At 45.1% G+C, this 21889-nt stretch overlaps 2 long non-coding RNA genes across 2 annotated transcripts in view; one reads left to right on the forward strand and one right to left on the reverse strand.

The window, feature by feature from the left end:
• Positions 1–376: 376 nt before the first annotated feature.
• On the forward strand, positions 377–11093 carry LOC135056067 (uncharacterized). The gene is made up of 2 exons (XR_010243886.1): positions 377–658; positions 10780–11093. It is a non-coding gene; the product is annotated as an uncharacterized LOC135056067 (long non-coding RNA).
• The window catches only part of LOC135056065 (uncharacterized), a 29904-nt gene continuing 9580 nt past the window's right edge, over positions 1566–21889 (reverse strand). Inside the window, exon 3 of the long non-coding RNA XR_010243884.1 lies at positions 1566–1738. This is a non-coding gene — a long non-coding RNA (uncharacterized LOC135056065). The remainder of the gene's footprint in view (positions 1739–21889) is intronic.

Raw genomic sequence — 21889 nt, forward strand, 5'->3', positions numbered from 1 at the left:
TGGCTGGTGGTCAGTGCTACAATTTTAAAGGCCGCCGATGCGTTCAGCATGTGTCCATGGCTGTCGCCCGCCTAATGGTAGGTATTACTTACACCCACTCTCCCTCACTGCTCCCTACAGCCTCCCTCCTGCATTGCTTCCGACACCCACCCTCCAGCGATGCTCGCTCCCGTGCCACTTCCTACACCCACCCTCCAGCGCTGCTACCTACACCCTTCTCCACTGCCTTCCACTTCCACTCTCCCTACACTGATCCCTACTACATTCTCGGAATCCCGGGATTGAGCGTTTTTCAATCCCCGAATCCCGGGATTGAAAAAACGGCCCGGGATTGGCCTCCCTATTCACGTCCTGCCTCCTACCGCTGCAGCGCTTGTATATAGTGATGTGCGCTTAGCTCCTCTGTTGCTGAGTGCACCCACCATACAAACAAGGTAGCGGCAGGTTCTCCTTCCTTTTTTCCTAGATCGGTATGATTCAAGACAACAGACCCCTTGCACTGTCGTGACGACCTCTCTCCCAGACTCAGCTGACTCCCACAGTGCACAGTGTTTGGAAGAAGGAGGCTGGACATTCCATCTAGCCTACACAGCAGCAGCATCCCAGCACAGCTTGTGGTGGAAAAGGTGCCCTGATCACCATTGGTCTGGAGCCAAATGTAAGTATAACTCTTTCTCTCTCCCCTCCCCCCCTCTTCTCCCTGGCATTGAAAAAGAAGGCTCTGTCTGTCATAATGCGAATAAGGGGGCTCTGTCTGGCGTAATGCATAAAAGTGGGCTCTGTCTGGTGAAATGCATAAAAGAGGTCTCTCTGTCATGATGCGTAAAAGAGGGCTCTATCTGGCGTAATGCGTAAAAGAGGGCTCTGTCTGGCGTAATCTATAAAATAAGGCTCTGTCATTATACATAAAAGAGGGCTCTGTCTGGCTTAAGCGTAAAAGGAGCTCTTTCAAGCATAATGCATAAAAGGGACTCTGTCTGGCATAATGCATAAAAGGGGGCTCTGTCAGGTATAATGCATAAAAGGGGGCTCTGTCTAGCATAATGTGTAAAAGGGGGTTCTGTGTGGCATAATGTGTATAAGGGGGCTCTGTCTGGCATAATGTGTATAAGGCTTTACCGGTTTTAATGTGTAAAAGGGGCTCTACCTTGCGTAATGTGTAAAAGGGTCTTTTCCTAGCGTAATGTGTATAAGTGGCACTACTGTGTGGTATAATTTTAATAATGGAGACTATTGTGTGGCATAATTTGAATAATAGAGACGTGTGGCGTAACAGGAATTGGTATTATTTTGTGACCAAACCCCTTCCCCATGAAGCCACGCCTCTATATCTTTGCTGCATGCTTTCATCATGCACTCTCCCTATTTTACATATTGGGGGAGAGGGGGGACACCAATTCTCTCTCTGGCACATGACACCAATATGTCTAGTAATGGCTCTGGCGTCTATAATGGAGGGTTTGGGTTTTTTTTGACAAGTACCCTGAATGCCTACATGGAATGAAGAGCATGTTTCCTATTGGACTGAGTGAGTAATACATTGGTAAACAAGGGGTGTTTGGGCTTGTTTATTTTATAAAATATTTTTTTGTACAGAGTGCATGTCCTGTCTTATTTAAATATTTCTTGACCACCGGACAACATATGCTAGTGAGGTCTTGATGCCCTAGAATGTTGGCTCTTGTGGTTCTCCAAGTGTCATTATACCCTGACAGCCTTGCTGGGATCAGCAGACCACCTGTAAAGAAAAATATTATTATTAATATTACGTAATTATTTCCTCTATACCCAAAGGGAGGGGAGCCCTTATTTTTTCCATCCCTGGGGTGAACAATCTAGCATACCTCCCAACTGTCCCACCCGCGGGCTGCAGTGTCCCGCGTTGGGGGGGGGGGCAGTTGGGAGACTCTGACTCTCGCTGCCCTACTTAGCAGAGCAGCGGTGAATAGACGCTATGCGCATGCGCACAGCATTTATTCACTTCTGTCAGAGGGAGAGGGGGCATGCCAGCGGCTCACAGAGCGCTGGGCATGCCCCCTCAGTGATGAAAACGGGGGCGTGGCTTGTGATCGCGGGTCCTCCGCGAAGCCACACCCCCTTTTAGGGGGCCACGTCCCCTTTAGGAGGTGCGCGTGGCTTCGCCACGCATGTGTCCCTCTGTCAGCAAAGAAAAAGTTGGGAGGTATCATCAAGGGCTGGTTGCAGTGGCGGCCAGGGTTGGACTTGCCCACGGGGTTACAGGAGAAACCCCTGGTGTGCCCCAATGCCTGGGGAGCCCCCCCTACTCTGGAATCCTCCAGATTGTACACTTGATTTATACATTATGCATATGTTACATTATACTGCTTAGGACTACAGTGTATTTTCTACAGTGTATTGTTGTTAGAAATCTGGTACATTTCATGCATGCACTAGCAGTATTTAGCCAAGCCTACAAGAATGGAATATGGCAGCAGAGTACACCACCACTGTGACTGGACTGATGCAGCACAATACACCACCCTGAACTGATGCAGCACAACACAGCACCCTATACAGCAGGAATGGATATATGGCAGCAGAGGACACAACCACTGTGACTGGACAGATGCAGCATAAGACACGGACACTGAGGACAGTGAGAGAACGGAGACACGTCCTCTCTGTACACTCTCCAATGCCAGAGTGAAAATGGCGGTGACGCGTGGCTCATTATTTGGGATCCAAACCCCGCGAGAATCCGACAGCGGGATGATGACGTTTTGCCTCGTTCTGGTTTCCGAGTCAGGTGGGAAAACCCGATCCTGACTCGGATCCGGGCTTGGAGCATGAAGTCCGGTAGGGTTCGGTTCTCTGAGAACCGAACCCGCTCATCTCTATTATTTATATACTGTACTAGTGGGAATTTTTTTTTTACATTTAATTGAGAAAGCAATGTCTGTTAATTATTTTAAAAGGGCAATATTAAGTACTTCTTAACTAGTGTTTAATATGTATTTTAATGATGGGCAAGCATTTACAATTGTATGGCTATTTCTGTTGCTGGGTACACTGGGCTCCAGAGGGAATGAATGTGGGGTGTAGAGTAGGATCTTGATCCGAGGTACCAACAGGCTAAAAGCTTTGACCTTCTTCCCAGAATGCATAGCGCCGCCTCCTCTATAACCCCGCCTCCGTGCACAGGAACTCAGTTTTGTAGTTGGTGCCATGAAGTAAGCAGGCATACAACAGGAGGAACTGCTCCAGCAGCCCGGAGAAGAAGCTTTTAATGAAAAATGAAGACTTCAAGGGTTGCAGCAGAGACACTGACTGTGTTAGATGTCAGTCAGACATCTCCTGCTGCAGCTCCATCACCTCCCCTAGTGGCGCATTATACTCCCGCGCCCTGGTTGCCGGGTACTTACAGCGGAGGCTCAGTTTTTTTCCAGTTAGTCACACACACTGCCTCTGTTCTCCTGGATCGCGTGGCTGCACTCAGGGAGGAGGTACGTGGGTCCCCCCGGCGGGACCCGCTGTAAATCGCGATCCCGTGCGGCCGGTGGGAGGTGGGCCGCGCGTGCTGGCGTGGACACTGTGGCAGTACAGGGACCCCACTAGACCACCAGGGCAAGGGCACAGGTCGGTTTTCTCTCATAAACCGTTTATATTAGCCCACAGTACCCGGTGGTGAAGTCCAGCAGGGGGATAAGGCTTTGACCTGTAGCCCTTCCCCCAGCCCCAGGACGCCATTTAGAGTAAATGTTCCTGCCCTGGAGCTGCATATCTCTCTCTCACTCACTCCCTGTCAGCGTTTGGGCGCCATTAGGTCAAGCTGAGCTTATCCTGGGACGGTTCGGGGAAATCCTCCTCTGTAAAGCCGCCTGCATGTCAGCGCTGTGCATTTTACAGGACACTTAAGTATTCTACATGTCTGCTGACAGTGTTAGTTAAGAAAGAGTGCATTTAGTCAGGGTTATATAGTACCAGTGACAGAATAATGTCCACATGGGCCTGGAGCTGAAATTTGTGATAGGCCTGTTGTGTGCCGATGCAGGGGGTGTGCTGCGGCAGAGTGATGTGAGGGTGTCACCGGTGCTGTGGAGTCTACACAGAGGGTGTGATCTGTGCTATGGGTGTGTCTATCTCTATGGAGGGCATAGATGGTGCCTACCTTGAACAACTTTATAGTGTAGCTATAACAAGAAAAAATTGTGTGTTTTTTTTTGTGTGTGAAAGGGTGAGAAATGTATTGCCTACCTTTCCTTGAGTGCTAGAATAGTTCAAATTTATTTTTATTAAAAATCTAAAATTGTTCACTGATTATTGCCATATTTATTTAAGTGTCCATCCCACATTTCTAGCCACTGCAGTAAATTATAAAATTAACTGCCTTCTTAGCTGTTGCCTTTTTAGTAAAATAAATAGCTGCAATGGCAATACTGCACCAGGGCAGTAAGTGTTAACTTACTGCTTTGCAGATGTGCATGCATGAGCCGAATTGGGCTTTCAGTTTTCCTTTTTAATTGATATATACAAATATATTTTAAAATACAAAATATTTAAGATGATAAGAATAAATCTCAAAAAAGTCTTTACATATAAAAATATATTTAAAACAACAAACATTTTCAACTGCCAGTGCCATCCTGAGATAGCGGTAATAGAACAGGCAATGCAAGTTAAATCCGCTTCCCTATGCAAAGGCTGTGGGAAGCCTTCACCACATAGCTGTGTTATTACTTCCCAATAGTACATTTTATTTGCATCATTGGCCACCATATATTACAGAGAGCATCAGTGACCCCCATATATTACAAAGAGCATCAGTGGCCACAATATATAACAGAGATCATCAATGACCACCATAGATATAACAAGAGAGCATCAGTGACCACCATACATTACAGTGAGCATCAGTGACCACTGTATATTACAGAGAGAATCAGTGACCACCATATATTACAGAGCATCGGTAACCACCGTATACAGTATATAACAGAGAGCATCAGTGTCCACCATATATTCCAGAGAGCATCAGTGCCCACCATATATTAGATAGCATCTGTGACCATCGTATATTACAGAGAACATCAGTGACCACTGTATATATTACAGAGAGCATTGATGACCACCATATATGACAAGAGAGTATCAGTGACCACCGTATATGACAGAGTATCAGTGAGTACCAGATATTTACATTATAAAAAAACAGTGCATGCCAAAGGTGCGTGTTGCAAAAGAATGGATGTGATCTCACAAGAAAGGGGCATGGTCACACAATAGTGCCCCCAATTCAAATTTGTAGTATCACCACTCACACACATAATGCCCGTAGTAGTAGTGATGCTCACACACATAATGCCTGCAGAAGTAGCGCCGCTCACACACATAACGCCTGCAGTAGTAGTGCCGCTCACACACATAATGACCACAGTAGTAGTGCCTCTCACACACATAATGCCCGCAGTAGTAGTGCCGCTCACACACATAATGACCACAGTAGTAGTGCCGCTTACACACATAATGTCTGCAGTAGTTGTGCCACTCACACACATAATGGCCGCAGTAGTTGTGCCACTCACACACATAATGCCCGCAGTAGTAGTGCCGCTCACACACATAATGCCCGCAATAGTAGCGCTGCTCACACACATAAGGCCCGCAGTAGAAACGGTGCACACACACAATGCCCGCAGTAGTAGCGCCGCTCACACACATAATGCCTGCAGTAGAAATGGCGCTCACACACAATGCCCACAGTAGTAGCGCCGCTCACAGACATAATGCCCGCAGTAGAAATGGTGCTCACATACAATGCCCGCAGTAGTAGCGCCACTCACGCACATAATGCCCGCAGTGGAAATGGCGCTCACACACAATGCCCGCAGTAGTAGCGCCCCTCACAAACATAATGCACACAGTAGAAATCGCGCTCACACACAATGCCCACAGTGGTAGCGCTGCTCACACACATAATGGCCGCAGTAGAAACTGCGCTCACACACAATGCCCACAGTAGTAACGTTGCTCACTCACATAATGCCCGCAGTAGAAACGGCGCTCACACACAATGCCTGCAGTAGTAGCGCCGCTCACACACATAATGCCCGCAGTAGAAATGGCACTCACACACAATGCCCACAGTAGAAACGGTGCTCACACACAATGCCCACAGTAGTAGCGCTGCTACTACTATACTCAGTGTGTATTTTTCTCTGTGATTTTTAGTCACCATATACCTCTTGAATTCCCTGTTTGTGCTGTTACACTGCACAGGGGGTTCTTGTCAGGTATTGTGCTGCTGATATTGTACTGGGTTGCCCTGCATTGAGCTTTTGAATGTGTCAGCTACAAAGGGCAATGGTGCTAGGGCTGATCCCACATTGTGTGGTGGTGAAGGTGCAGACACATTTGAGGAAAATATAGCAGATGAGGGTTCAGGTTCTGGTGGATCCTTACCCCCCCAGTGGGATCGTAGCAACGGGGGTTCAAACTGACCCTCCTTTGGCTACTTTCTCCATGCTATTGAATATGCTGGTAACTAGACTAATGCCCCCTATGGGACCTCCTGTGCCAGTACAACCGCTTTTGGGCAGATCACTTGTCTGCTCAATTACAGCAATTGAACCAATCACTGACTACTCAGAAGTCTAACCCTCCCCCGCCTAAGATCAAGGGGTCCTCTAAGCGGGCCATTACTTCCTCACAATCCCCCAACGTCCCAGACACTTCGTCTGACGAGGATGGCATTTATACTGACCCCACAGATTTTGATCCTGACGCTTCTGATGGGGAATCTGTTTCACAGGTGGATGTTCCTGACTTGTTGGAGGCTATCAGGCTCATTCATCAAATTACTGATGACCCGGAGCCTGATGCTGCCCCTAAGAAACCGGGCAGATTTAAATGTCAGAAAGTGGTTAAACAAGTTTTACCTCATTCTGATCATTTAGTTGACATCAGGAGTCCTAGGGAAATCCAGGAAAGAAATTCACGCCTCACAAAAAGATGCTGGCTCATTATCCCCTCGCTGCGGAGCTAAGTAAAAATTGGGAAACACCCCCGCCAGTGGATACGCAGGTGGCGCGGCTGGTGGTAACCTCAGCTCTGCCGGTAACTACCGTCACGTCTGAAAGAACCGATGGATAAGTGTGTGGAGGGTTGTTTAAAGGCGATTTACACCCTAGCGGGTGCTGCGCATCGGCCCACCATTGCAGCGACATTGGCTGCAGAGGCTATTGAAGCGTGGGCTCAGGAGTTGGAAGCTGAGATGTCTTCCAACGCTTCTGATCATGCTAGACAATGCTTATCGTATATTGTCACAGCTTCTCATTACATTGCAGAGGCGACTTCTAATGCCAAACAAAAGATAAGACAGCGCTTCTCACTTTGTATAAAAATATTTGTACTTTTATATATACACACAATTATCACAATAAGATACCGGCCAGTACCAATATTAAAATATACAAATGGTAATTTTAAAAGAATTTCCACATAGGGAATCTATATAGTGCACATAAGTATCATAAGTTTAGCACCCATGGGGGTGATTCCGAGTTGTTCGCTTGCTAGCTGCTTTTAGCAGCACTGCACACTCTAAGCCTCCGCTCTCTGGGAGTGTATCTTAGCTTAGCAGAATTGCGAACGAAAAATTAGCAGAATTGCGAATAGAAAATTCTTAGCAGCTTCTGAGTAGCTCGAGACTTACTCACAAATAGCGATCAGTTCAGGCCGTTTCGTTCCTGGTTTGACGTCACACACACGCCCAGCATTTGGCCAGCCACTCCCCCGTTTCTCCAGACACTCCCGCGTTTTTCTCTGACATGCCTGCATTTTTCTGCACACTCCCAGAAAACGGCCAGTTTCCACCCAGAAACACCCACTTCCTGTCACTCACACTACGATCACTTCAACGATGAAAAATCTTTGTTCGGGCGTTAGTAAATCTACTAAGTTTTGTATTAGAATACTACCGCATGCGCACTGCGTACCGTGCGCATGCACATTTTTGCCTTAACCGCTTCGTTGCGAAAATCAGCAACGAGTGAACAACTCGGAATGACCTCCCATATGCACTATAATGATGACACATTCTCAATGAAGCTCGGTTTGGAAAGAAAAAATTAGCTCTATTTTCAATACCACATATCAAGCTTATATAATCAGATGTTATATTATTATTTAACCCACATGCAGCAATTCAGAGTGTTAGTCCAGCAAACAGCATATAGATAGTGGGTAAGTCCGCATGCAGACAGGGCAAGGTGTTAATCACATAAGCAGTTTTGAAGCAGATGTAAATGATTAGAGTCCATCCATATTAGCAGGTTATTTTTAGTGCAATTTGCAGATGATTATTAATACAGCTGTCAAATCTGAACTCAGCTGATAACAAGGCACATTGGTGAAAGGCAATATTAAACACTGCAGACCAAAGTCTGCCTAGAGTACACTTACTATGTACCCAAATTGATACCTCTCCTTAGTTTGCTGTGGGCATTGCAGCCTCATTCATGGGCCCTCATTCCGAGTTGTTCGCTCGCAAGGCGAATGTAGCAGAGTTACACACGCTAAGCCGCCGCCTACTGGGAGTGAATCTTAGCTTCTTAAATGTGCGACCGATGTATTCGCAATATTGCGATCACAAACGAGTTAGCAGTTTCTGAGTAGCTTCAGACTTACTCTGCCTGTGCGATCAGTTCAGTGCTTTTCGTTCCTGGCTGACGTCATAAACACACCCAGCGTTCGCCCAGGCACTCCCACCGTTTCTCCGGCCACTCCTGCGTTTTTTCCGGAAACGGTAGCGTTTTCAGCCACACGCCCCTAAAACGCCGTGCTTCCGCCCAGTAACACCCATTTCCTGTCAATCAAAATGCGAACGTCGGAGCGATGAAAAAGCCGTGAGTAAACTTACTTTCTTCATAGTAAAGTTACTTAGCGCAGTCGCAGTGCGAACATTGCGCATGCGCACTAAGAGAATTCTCACTGCGATGCGATGAAAAACTCCGAGCGAACAACTCGGAATGAGGGCCATGGTGTATGATGGAAAATGGGAAATCTGGACAGCATTCCCTTTTAAAGCAGGTGCCTCTCTCCAGTGCAGCAGCAGCAGCCGATTCTCTAGCACTAAATTGGTTCAAATCATTTCTCACAGGCAGGTCACAGAGAGTATCATCTGGATTATACTCATCACCACTAGTGCCATTGCCATGTGGTGTCCCACAAGGTTCTATACTATCCCCCATGCTTTTTGCAGTATACATGCTCCCGCTGGGTGAAATAATCAGGCGCCATGGGCTAGTCTACCACTGCTATGCAGATGATACACAACTGTACTTGTCCTTTGCTGCGGGCACTGATAACCCAATAGCAACCCTAAATGGCTGTCTAGCTGAACTCCAGGAGTGGATGAGTGCTAGTTGGCTGCGACTGAACCTGGATAAAACAGAGGTCCTTATGATAGGACCGCAACATCAAAGGACAAGACTGCAGCATAGCGAACCAACTGGACTTACACTCGGGGATTCGGAATTACAAACCACTGATCGTGTGCGTAATCTTTTTTTTTTTTTTTTACGTAAAACAATTTTTTATTAATGCATCACTTCACATTACAATAAAAGTTGTATAAACAGTACAAAGTTAAAATGTGTACATATAGCATAGAGAGTCTGGTATAAAAGCAAGTGTGCCATTTAGATATGAGCACACAATTCACAGTAAGTCACTTCAAGGACCAATGCTATACATTGATATTATAGTAGTCTACACGTACCGTAGAGATTAGGTATCATACAATTTTTACTACAACAAACCTGCATCTTAGGAAATACGGAGAGGCGAAGGAGGCCTGGGCCCAACAACACCACCAGTACTCAGTTGTCTAGCATAATGGGAGGGTACCCCACCGCCACTCTTGTCTCATATCACTCAGTGGTTTTAAAGGAGTATTTAAGTCTAGCCTGGAAATCTACAGGGAGAGTGGCGGTATAGCTTTCCCAGGAGTCAAAAAATCTCCCCACCAATTTGTCTTTTTGCAGCGTGGTTTCTAGCCATTGCATCTGAAACAAATGATGGAGCTTTCCCTTAAACAAATCTAAAGTAGGATCTTTATATATCCAAGATTGCAAAATTGCTTTGCGCGCAGCTGCACTAATCGCCATTAACAATCTCCTGCACCCCTTCGTTACCCTTTGTCCAGCCGGAATTATCCCGAAAATTGCCCATTCTACCGTGAAGGGAATAAAATTTATCAGCCGCTCTGTGACATATTGCCTCACCTGAAGCCAAAAGCGACGGAGCATCGGGCATAACCAAAAACAATGCATGAGATCTGCTTTGGGTGCATGGCATTTCAGACATCTGTCCGAATCTACCATGCCCGCTTTATATTGTTTCTCAGGGGGAAAAATACACCCTGTGGACAATATTGTAGAACATCTCATGATACTGTGCTGATGGTAATAACTTGCAAGAAAGGAGCAGATTTTTTAGCAACGTCTCACATGTAAGCGCGGGAAAATCTGATAACCATTTCGTCATTCCCGCTTGCGACTTTGAGTGATCCATCAGAGTGTTAAGTTTTCTATAATTTATAGATAAGGCCTTTTTAGTGGACGGTGGTGTTCTGAGAAAGACATCCAGATCATTCACGTAGTCCGCCCTAGAGAGGGTGCTAAGTATCGAACATGTGTAGTGTTGCATCTGTAAAAATGCTAGCGGGTATCTTAGAAGAAACGACTAGGTCTCCTGAGCTTGTGTGAATGCTAGTGGTTTTCCAATTCCCACATTGACTATGTGTCCGATATCTTTCAGGCCTTCTTTATGGAACATCGTGAATGGAAAGCCCGCCTCCCCACGCTGAAAATCGTTGTTACCAAGAAATGTTAAAAATAAAGACTTGTGTCCCCCCAAATTCCTCGAACGTCTGAGAATATGCCAGAGACGATAAACTGACCACAGAAGGGGATTGTCCTTCAACTCATGGTCAAATTTCGCTTCTACACCATGGAGGAAATTTATCAGATTTTTTGTTTTTACAAATTGTGCTTCCAAATGTGTATTAGCATAAGTATCTTGATCAGTTAACCAGTCTCTTAGAAATCTCATTAAAGAAGCCTGGTTATAAAGTTGAGTGTTTGGAAAGTTTATTCCTCCATTAGCCTTTGACTGTTGAAGTTTATGCATAGCTATGCGGGGCCTCTTTCCTTTCCATATAAATTGTCTGAACAGTTTAGTTATATATGTTAAGTCAGATCTACTTATCAGTACAGGTACGGATTGCAAAATATATAAAAGTCTAGAGAATGTGCACATCTTAATCAAGTTGGCTCTCCCTAGATATGAGAGCGTTAAGTGTTTCCATCCTTCCAGTTCTCTCGCTATTGATTCTATCGCCTCCTTTACATTCAGTCTATATAATTCAGCGGGGTATTTTGGGAGTTTAATGCCCAGATATGTTATATACGTATTTGCCCATTTTATTGGTACCCGTCTGCCCCACTCCGGAAACCTTTTACCCATTTTTAAATATAACCCCACCGATTTGGAAAGATTGACCTGGAAGCCAGATACTTTTCCATAATCGTATAATAAATCCAAAATACTTTGGAGTGATTCCCTGGGATTTCCAATATAGACCAAAACGTCATCCGCAAATGCTGATAGTTTTATTTATTTTTCTCCTACTAAAATACCACGATATGTTGTTGAGTTCTGCAGGATCCGGAATAGGGGATCTATAGATAAGTTAAAGAGAAGAGGCGACAAGGGACATTCCTGTCTTGTGCCCCTCTGCATAGTTATCTGCGGCCCATCTTGCCATTAACTAATAGGGAAGTTTGTGGTTCCGTGTATAAATATTTGATAAGCCCCACGAATCTATCTATGTGTCAAAAGCCTTGTGCGTATCCAGGCTCAGTAACATATGTTCCGCCATCTGTACATTTCTAGATGCCACCGTTGCTGCTATTGATGTACGGATGGTTTTGACTGAATGGCGATCTCGAACGAAACCACATTAGTGATCAGTCAGCAAGTCGGGGAGAATTTGTTGTAATCTATTAGCCATAATTTTTGTAAATATTTTAAAGTCAGAATTGAGGAGGGTAATAGGTCGATATGAGTCAGCCAGTAACAGATCCCTGTCTGGTTTGGGAATTAGAGTTGTAAATGCCTGAGAAAATGACGGGTATGATGGATTGTCTCTGTAAATTTTATTAAAAAGTTCCAATAGTGTTGGGGTCAATTCCTGTTTCATTAATTTGTAGTAAGTCCCCGTGAACCCGTCAGGTCCCGGAGACTTATGGGACTGTAAGGATGCTATAACCTCTGTCACCTCCTCTTCCTTAATGTCCCCGTCTAGAAGTTCCCTTTGTGCAGCAGTAAGCTCAGGTAGTTTGGCTCCAGATAATAAGTCTCTCTGTAATTCTTCCTGTTGGGAAATAGGACAATAAAGATCCGTGTAAAATGTACTTAAGTGTGTTAAAATATCATCAGTTGTAGTGTAGGTTTTGTTTTGAGTTTCGTCCCTCAGGGCCACAATAAAGGAACGTTTCGTTCTTGGTCTGGACATTGTGGCCAATAATTTGCCTGCCTGTTCCCCCATTTATAGTAGTGAAATTTAGTGTAATCCAAGCGCTGTTGCGCTTGAGCAGTCAGAAATGTATCTAACAGTTTTTTATCTTGTAGATAGTGTGCGTAATCTTGGTGTTGTCCTGGATGGTGGCTTGACACTTAAACATCAGATATCAGCCACAATCAAATCCTCATTCTTTCACCTGAGGAACATAGCCAGAATCAAGCACTTAATTCCCTCAGATGATCTGCCAAAAGTCATCCAAACATTTGTATCATACCGATTAGACTACTGTAATGCCCTCTACCTTGGTCTCCCAGCAAAAGAATTGCACCGCTTACAGCTGGTGCAAAACACAGCTGCCAGGCTGTTAACCAACCAGCCCCGTTCAAGACACATAACACCCATACTCTACTCCCTTCACTGGCTGCCTGTAAGATGGCGAATCATCTTCAAGATTGGCTTACTGAGTTTCAAAGCACTACATGACCAGGGCCCAAGGTACCTGAAGCAGCTACTGACCTCATACTGCCCCACTCGATTACTGCGATCTGTAGATGAAGGACTTTTAGCAGTACCTAGAATCTCCCGTAATTCATCTGGGGGTTGAGCTTTTAGTCATGAGGCTCCAACTCTATGGAACTCACTTCCCCGGACAGTGCGAGAGGCCCCAACTATAGAATCCTTCAAAAGTAGACTCAAGACTTTCCTTTTTACTCAAGCATTCCCATAATTGTCCCTTTAGTATCTCCATGCTTCTGTATTTTATGAAAATCTGTTCTGTACTTCATTATTTTCTGTACTATATTATGCTATGTATCTGTTAATCTGTTAAGCGCCTTGAGTCCTATTGGAGAAAGAGCTCTATATAAATAAAATTATTATTATTATTATTATTATTATTCTATAAGCAACATGATGCCGGTATTCTGGCGGCCAAGGCTTCTACTACGTCCATTCTGGCTCGCCGGATTCTATGGTTTCAGTCCTGGTCTGTGGATCTGGACCATACTTGCCTACCTGACCCTCTCCATGAGGGAGAAAATGCTCTATTCCTGGACTTTCCTGGTAATGTATGATTGCCATCACCTGTGGTGAGCTAGTTAATTGATAAGAAAGATGTTCACCACAGGTGATGGCAATCCTACATTACCAGGAAAGTCCAGGAACAGAGCATTTTCTCCCTCATGGAGAGGGTCAGGTAGGCAAGTATGATCTGGACTCTTAGAAAACCCTGGAGGTACTCCCTTTTCAGGGAGACATCCTTTTCGGAGAAGACCTCAACAAGATAGTGGCTGACTTAGCTTCTTCTAAAACAGTGTGTCTACCTAGCACTGCTCCTTCGGTACCGAAGGTTAAGAGTACTTCCTTTCGTTCCTTTCATCCTTCAGGGAAAGCAAAGGGTCAGGCGTACCCGAAAACAGGCCCGCACTTCCAAACCCAACAAGCCCAAACCCAAATGGGTCTGGGCTGCCCGTCAGCCTGCTTCCAAGACTGACAAGCCTGCCGCATGACGGGGCGAGCCTCCCTCTGGGAGATCCCAGGGTGGGGGGCCGACTTCTAGGGTATACCAAGGAATGGTTGAGGACCACTTCCGATGCCTGGGTACGGGAAGTCGTAACTCGAGGTTACGCTGTATCCTTCAAAAATCATCCCCCTCATCGATTTTGCCTGACAGATGGATCAGGTGAAGGCAAAAACTCTTAATTCGGTGGTACAGTCCCTCCTGGACACAGAAGTGGTAGTATAGGTGCCTCTGACTCAGAGAGGCAAGGGGTACTATTCACAGCTGTTCCTAGTCCCGAAACCAAATGGGTTCTCCTGACCCATTCTCAACCTCAAGTCCTAGAACAAATTTGTGAGGGTCTCCAAGTTTCGTATGGAAACTCTTCGCTCTATTGTTCTGGCCTTGGAACCTGGGGATTATATGGTCTCCCTGGACATATAGGATGCTTACCTGCATATTACCATTGCAATTATGCATCAGCAGTACCTGAGGTTTGCGGTTGGCAACCTCCATTATCAATTTCGGGCGTTACCTTTTGGTTTGACCACGGCTCCATGAGTCTTCACCAAGGTCATGGCGGTAATGACGGCTGTACTCCACCGTCAAGGGATCAGGATCCTACTGTACTTGGACTTGTTGATCCTGGCAAATTCCCCAGAAATTCTCCTACGCCATCTGGGTCTGACTATCCAGTTTCTGTGAGCCCACGGGTGGTTCATACTCTGGAAGAAATCTTCCCTGGTCCCTGCTCAGAGCATGGTGCACCTGGGGGCATTGTTGGGCACTCACAACCAGCGGTGGTACTTGTCTCAGGAGAAAGTCCTGAAACTTCAATACATTCGGCAATGCAAGTGCTAGGTCTCATGGTGTCGGTTTTTGACTAGGTGGAGTACGCTCAATTCCATTCCTGCCCTCTGCAGAAGCTGATTCTTGCCAAGTGGGACGGCCTACCTCACCGGATCAGGTCTCAAATTATCTCCGGAGGTCTGTATGTCCCTGAGCTGGTGGCTTCAGGACCAACGATTGAGCAGGGGTCGTTTCTTCTGGATCTCCAACTGGGTCCTTCTGACGATGGATGCCAGTCTGAGAGGTTGGGGCGCGGTGTTGGAGCAACACTCCCTTCAGGGTCAGTGGATCAAGGAGGAATCTCTCCTCCTGATAAACATTCTGGAGTTACGGGCGGTGTTCAACTCATTGAACTTGTCCCTGCATTTAATACAGAACAGACCTGTTCAAGTACAGTCGGACAATGCCACCACGGTGGCATACATCAATCATCAAGGCGGCACTCGTAGCCGCATGGCAATGAGGGAAGTATCACGGATTCTTCAGTGGGCGGTACGCCATCTGCCAGCCATATCGGCGGTATTCATTCCGGGGGTCCTAAACTGGAAAGTGGACTTTCTCAGTCGTCATGACGTACATGGCGGAGAGTGGAGCCTCCATCCAGAAGTGTTTTAACTCCTCGTGGACAGGTGGGGCCTGTTTGGGGACAATTTTTTTAATCTACCATCCTGTCTGACACTGCAGTGCCACTCCTAGATGGGCCAGGTGTTTGTGTCGGCCACTTGGGTCGCTTAGCTTAGTCATCCAGCGACCTCGGTGCAAATTTTAGGACTAAAAATAATATTGTGAGGTGTGAAGTGTTCAGAATAGACTGGAAATGAGTGTAAATTATGGTTATTGAGGTTAATAATACTATGGGATCAAAATGACCCCCAAATTCTATGATTTAAGCTGTTTTTGTAAAAAAACACCCGAATCCAAAACACACCCGAATCCGACAAAAAAATTTCAGGGAGGTTTTGCCAAAACGCATCAGAATCCAAAAAACGGCCACGGAACCGAATCCAAAACCAAAACACTAAACTAGTGTTTAGTAAATGTTGCAAAAGTGCAGGTCAATAAATTACAATCATCCACTGGCGTAACTACTTCCCCCGCAGCCACTGCGGAGGCGCCGCCACTTATTCAGAGCAGATTGATGGGGGGATCAGGCAGCGGTGCCCGCGACACACTAAACAGTGGGGAGTGGTTTGGGCAGCATTACTCCCCATGACACCCAGTGCATGAAATCCCTGACAACAAGCATTACTGGCAATGAGATTGACACCCACCGCATGAAACATCTGGCAATGAGCATAACAACCAGTGCATGAAACCCCTGGCAACGAGCATGACACCCTGAGCATGAAAACCCCTGGCACCGTGCATGGACCATGAAGCCCCTGGCAACAATCAGCTAATTTAAAAGTAATTAGAAGCCTTACTGTAGGGCATAGTGTGTAATGGGCATTGCGGTGTGTGTGGCATAATATATAACGGGCATTGCGGTGTGTGGCATAATATATAACAGGCATTGTGGTGTGTGTCATAATGTGTCACAGACATGACGGTGTGTGGTATACTGTATCACAGGCATTGTATGTGGTGTAATATCTCAGGGGCATTGTAGTGTGTAGCATAATGTATAACGGGCATTGTGATGCATGGCGTAATGTGTCACAGGCATTACAGTGTGTGTCATAATGTATCACAGGCATTATGATATGTGGTATAATGTCTCAGCGACACTGCAGTGTGTGGCATAATTTATAACGGGTATTGCGGTGTGGCATAATGTTTCACAGGCATTACGGTGTGTGGCATAATGTCTAAGGGCCATTGCATTGTGCAACATAATGTGTAAGGGGCATTGCTATAAGGAGAAATAATGACAAATAATGTAAGGGGCATGAATCAGGATTATTTTGTGGTCGCCAATGTCTCGGCGTGCAGGTTGCAAAACTGGGGTATAAGGCAGTCTTTTCCTGCAACGCCACGCCACTTTCAGTAGAGTCACACCCATTGCAATGAAGCCACACCCCTTATTTGGCACGTGTGCCTTCGGCGTGCGCAAGTTCTCTACTCTGATAGTGCCAATTATGAGGTGGGGGGGGGTGCTAGAGAATTTGTTGGCTTGGGGGAGAAAAATTTCTAGTTATGCCACTGCAATCATCTGAGAGTGGAAAGCCTTGTTAACCCCATTTGTGTCCTGATCTGAAGACATGAAAATAATTTTGATCCCTTTGTAAACGTTTTGATCAAAATTAATTAATGATTATTGATTAATGTTGGTATTCCTTTCTCTATGGAGGGAATGTAACAGCACGATTCCAATGAGTCTGCCCAATGTTTTAAAGTGGCAATAATTTAAAAGCCAACACCAGGTTGGTTTTGGCCTTGGAGCCTAAGCTAGTATTGGAAAATAGGGGTAATTGTACATTCTCCCCTATACTGGATTTGAAATTATTATGTTTCTACAACAGTTGTAGACAGTGTAAATTGGAGTTAGGTTAAGTATTAAACAGTAGAGATATTTCCATTATTTTAAATGTTCATTAACTCTCATACAGATTAATAAGTGATTTTATGATAGAAGATACTCGCACCTGTATTTCAGACTCACCCCTTTCTTCCTGGTAGTAACTGACATGGAAATATATCTCTGAATTGTGGTGTTGACATTTGTCACTCAACGGTTGGACAGATGTCTTTGTATTTTATTTCCTAAGCTCATGTTCTGGCTGAAAGTAAAGTGTTAAAGGTAATTTGAGCACTCTGTCTACAGTAGTTTAGTCTATTTATATAATTGGGACAAGAAGTGGTGAGACTCAAAGGGGCATGGGGCTGCAGCAGTGGGGTACAGATTGGGTTGTAGGGCTGCAGCATTAGGGTACAGAGGGGAACGTGTGTCTGCCGCATTGGTGTACAGAGGGGGACGTGGGTCTGCAGCATTGGTGCATAGAGGGGGACGTGGGTCTGCAGCATTGGTGTACAGAGGGGGACGTGGGTCTGCAGCATTGGTGCATAGAGGGGGACGTGGGTCTGCAGCATTGTACTATTATTAGTAGCAGTAGTATTAATCCTAACCCCAAACACTAATACTCTAACACTAATACCCTTACACTCACCCATAATGCAAAACCCTAATACTAATACCCTAACCCTCACAATTACTCCTACTACCATAACACCCTTAATCTGAACCCTGATCCTAATAACTCAAATTCAGGATTAGGTAAAAACCATAATGGTCCAGACCCCGGAATGCACTACAAGCTCCAGGATAGCAGAGGAAGCTGGGGTCCAGATTGTTCTAGTTTTTACCCAATCCCCGTCAAATTAGTTTTCTATGTAACAGCGCTACCAGTACCTACATCACAAGAGCCATGAATGTGATACGCACTGCAAGTGACATGAAATGTAATTGATGGTCGATGTCCATCCCTACTGCATTGAAGGAAGCTGCAGGGAGCGGATAACTCAGAGATTACAAAACCATTACAGTGACACAAAAAGCAAAAACAAAAGCATTAAGAATGGCTGCAAACTCATTAGAGGGGGGGGGAATCTATTAATGCACAGTTAACAAACCACACATCAATTTACATGAATTACTGAATACCGAATTATGATTAAATGAGCAGATGGCAAAATACAATATTTAATATGCTGTAAAGACAAAGGAGGAAGTCAAATGTTAGATGTACAATAGACTATAATACACCCATTACTGCAGCCAACAAAAAAAACAAGCGACTGTTTCTCTAAATGTTGTATGTGGTTTCCTAAGTTCATGAAGACTCAAGGGCACATACCAAGAAATAATTCTAATTATAATTATTATCTAATTATGCTAGAACAAATTATCGCTCTGTATCTATTTCTGAAATATAATAATCTGAAAATCAGTTCCAGTATCTGTCCTTGAGAATGAAACTTGAGGAAGTACCATCAACAGCAACACAACTTGAGGAACATGCAGTTTGAATTCCGTTCACTCGTTATGGCTGAAAACAGAAAAGGATGCAAGCAAAAATGTTAAGAAAATTAATGTTATATTAGGGTGTTTTTTTGAAATTCAAAAGGAAGTGATTCTCGGAAGGCAGTGGTACCTGGCATAATGGATCACTAATGCACTGTACTGTATTGTACTAACCTTGACAGTTCCAGGGCTCTTTGAGGTGGGTGGGGATTCACTGACAACTAAATACAGTTTTGGTTACATTTTGGGAGTATTTTGCATTGATATCTGGTCAGATGGTGCGGACATTAGACTGTTGACATGGTTCAGACTGTCGACAGACACCATGTCAACATTCTCAGAATGTTGCCAAGGGAAATTTTAGATGCCAACAGTTAGGGTTATGTGCTGCTGGGAGGGTTAGGCTGCAAGGGGAGGTTAGGGTTAGGCTGAAGGGGGGAAGAGGTTAGAGTGAGGAATTAGGGGGAGGGTTGGGGATAGGAATTAGGGTTAGGTGTTTAATACTCTTCGGAACACTGGAACATAAGAGGTCTGACCCAGAATGCACCGCACGTGACTTTGGGACCCAGAAGAAGATGCTGGAGCAGATGCAGTCACCGGGAATAGGTAAGAGACTTGAGACCACCAGGGATAGTTTGTTGACAGTTCATTATGTTGTTGACATATCATCCTTGACTGTGTAGACATGATAAATGGCAAAATGATCCATGTTGACATGATGCTTGTCAACAGTTCAACCATGACAACATTGTTATGTCGACCTGATGACTGTCAACAAAGTCATACCACACCCTTTTGCATGGGTCTCGTGCTGGGCATTTTTTTTTTGTCTTGAAAAATGTTGTGAGTTATGCTTATGAAGATTAAAGCTGGCTATAACAATCAGGTCTAATTTTGAATAACAAGAACCCCAAAACCTCTCCAACACTATTATCCAGTAGTACAATTGTTAGGAAGAGATTATGGGTAAATATGAACAGATGCAGTTAACAAATGTTTCAAAGGCAACACATATTAGCAAATTATCCCTTATGGGTATGTCTGTTATGTTCCATGTTTGCTACTCTAATAAACATACCTATTGTTTTGTGAACCTAAAATAGGGTTCCATAGCAAAATAGTGATACCGGCCTAACGGGTGTAGTATGGTATGCCGGCGGCCAGCATACCGGCGCTGGGATCCCGACCACCGGCATACCGGCAGCTGGGTAAGCGCACATGAGCTCATTGCGGGATCGCTGCGCTCACCACACTGCGGGCATGGTGGCGCGCGTAGCGCGACACGCTATTTATTCCCCCTCCAGGGGGTCGTGGACCCTCAAGAGGGAGAATAGTTGTCGGTATGCCGGGTGTCGGAATGCCAGCGCCGGTATACTGAGCACAGAGATCTCAACAGCCGGCATACTGAATACCACACCGGCCTAACCTCCCCATGCCTATACTCTGCTCTTAGGGATCAGAATGGTATACAGTCTCTGTTTTGGATTGTTGAAGATAAAAACACTTTGTAAATTGGAGCATGTATCTAGTGCTATACCTACAGTAGAATTCTGGGCACCGCTGGCAAAGTGAACGACTTGCCCCCTTCTTAAAAGGTGTCAAATCACTAATTTTTACCTTGTTTTAATTAACACTGGAAAAATGATACAGTAGTAAGCGTGTGTTTTTCACCAAATTAAAGCTTCTAGATTATTTTGGCATACAGAAAAATGTCTGTAATGTGATTGTTAATAGTCTTTAAGCAAGTTTCAAAAATATTGGAGAGAAAACACTTGTAACTCCCATCTCCAAGTGGAAAACCTTATTTTCCATGTATACAACACCCCAAAATACATGACCTACATTATAAATTCAATTTTTGAGCTTTTTACAGGTATTCACTTGAAAAATGACGTCTGTAATATTCAAATGATGCAAATTGAATTAATCCAAATGCCTAATTATTCATGGGGTGCAGTCAACCACAGGTTCTGCACTGAGGGCCTGTTTCCAATTTATAAGGAATTGCTCAGCCACCTCCCTGCGGCAGTGAAAATAAAATGTAAAGGCAGCAGAAGGCATCTGTAGGTGATAGACACCTTCGGTATGCATCTGTGAGATCCAAGTGCTGCGTCCGTGATGGTACTAGAAGTAGAGCTCGGTCAGTCTGTGCTAGCCATCGGATCTGGACAGCCGGTATGGGGACCTCTGCATTTCCCGAATTCATTAAAATCCAAAATACATCATTTTCAGAGTTCGATTGCTCTTCAGCACATCAAACACACAAGAAGGATTTCACCAGTTTTCAGCTGCAAAATTCTGTGTACTTTGGATGTCTTCACAATCACAACTGAGATTTATGCAAATTGGGAGCTGATCTATTAACACCCCCCCTCCCCCCCCCCCTCCACGCTATATTTCTTCATTGCCCACCTTTAGGCAGGGCCGAAAGTAGGATTTTTGGCACCCTGCACAAGGCAGTAATTTTGCAAACAGCACCACACAGACTCACAGGACCTCCATAGGTAGGCAATGTAGGAAGCTCTAGATATTGTTTGCTGCTAGTAGATGAAACAGGTCTGCATCCAATCAGCATCAAAACAGGGTCCTAATATGTGAGGGGTTGCAGGATGAAGGATTAAGTCTCCTATCCAGCAGCAGCCACATATAGTTCAGGCATCCGGCCCATCCTATCAAGATGGCGACCCTATGGTCACGCCAGCACTAAGGGCTCTAGTGTACAGGAGCAGGGGAGCATTGGGACCCCCTCAGACCCAGCATCCAGGAAGAGAAGTGGCCAGCAAGGCCAGGAGCCGCAACCGCCACTGACCAGTTTACGGCACCCGTTCATGACACCATCAGCTGGAAATCAAGAACCTCCTCAAATCCAGTGCCCCCCTTGCAACCCCCCTACTTAACTGCAGCACTGCCATGGGCAATGCACACAGGAGTTACAGTGCAACATTGTTTCTGACAAGAAACCTCACATTTACCTTTGTCACCATCTACTGCAACTTGATATTAAATGTATAAAAAATATACAGTGTACTACAAA

Source organism: Pseudophryne corroboree, chromosome 3 (genome assembly GCF_028390025.1).
Source record: "Pseudophryne corroboree isolate aPseCor3 chromosome 3, aPseCor3.hap2, whole genome shotgun sequence".
NCBI lineage: Eukaryota > Metazoa > Chordata > Amphibia > Anura > Myobatrachidae > Pseudophryne > Pseudophryne corroboree.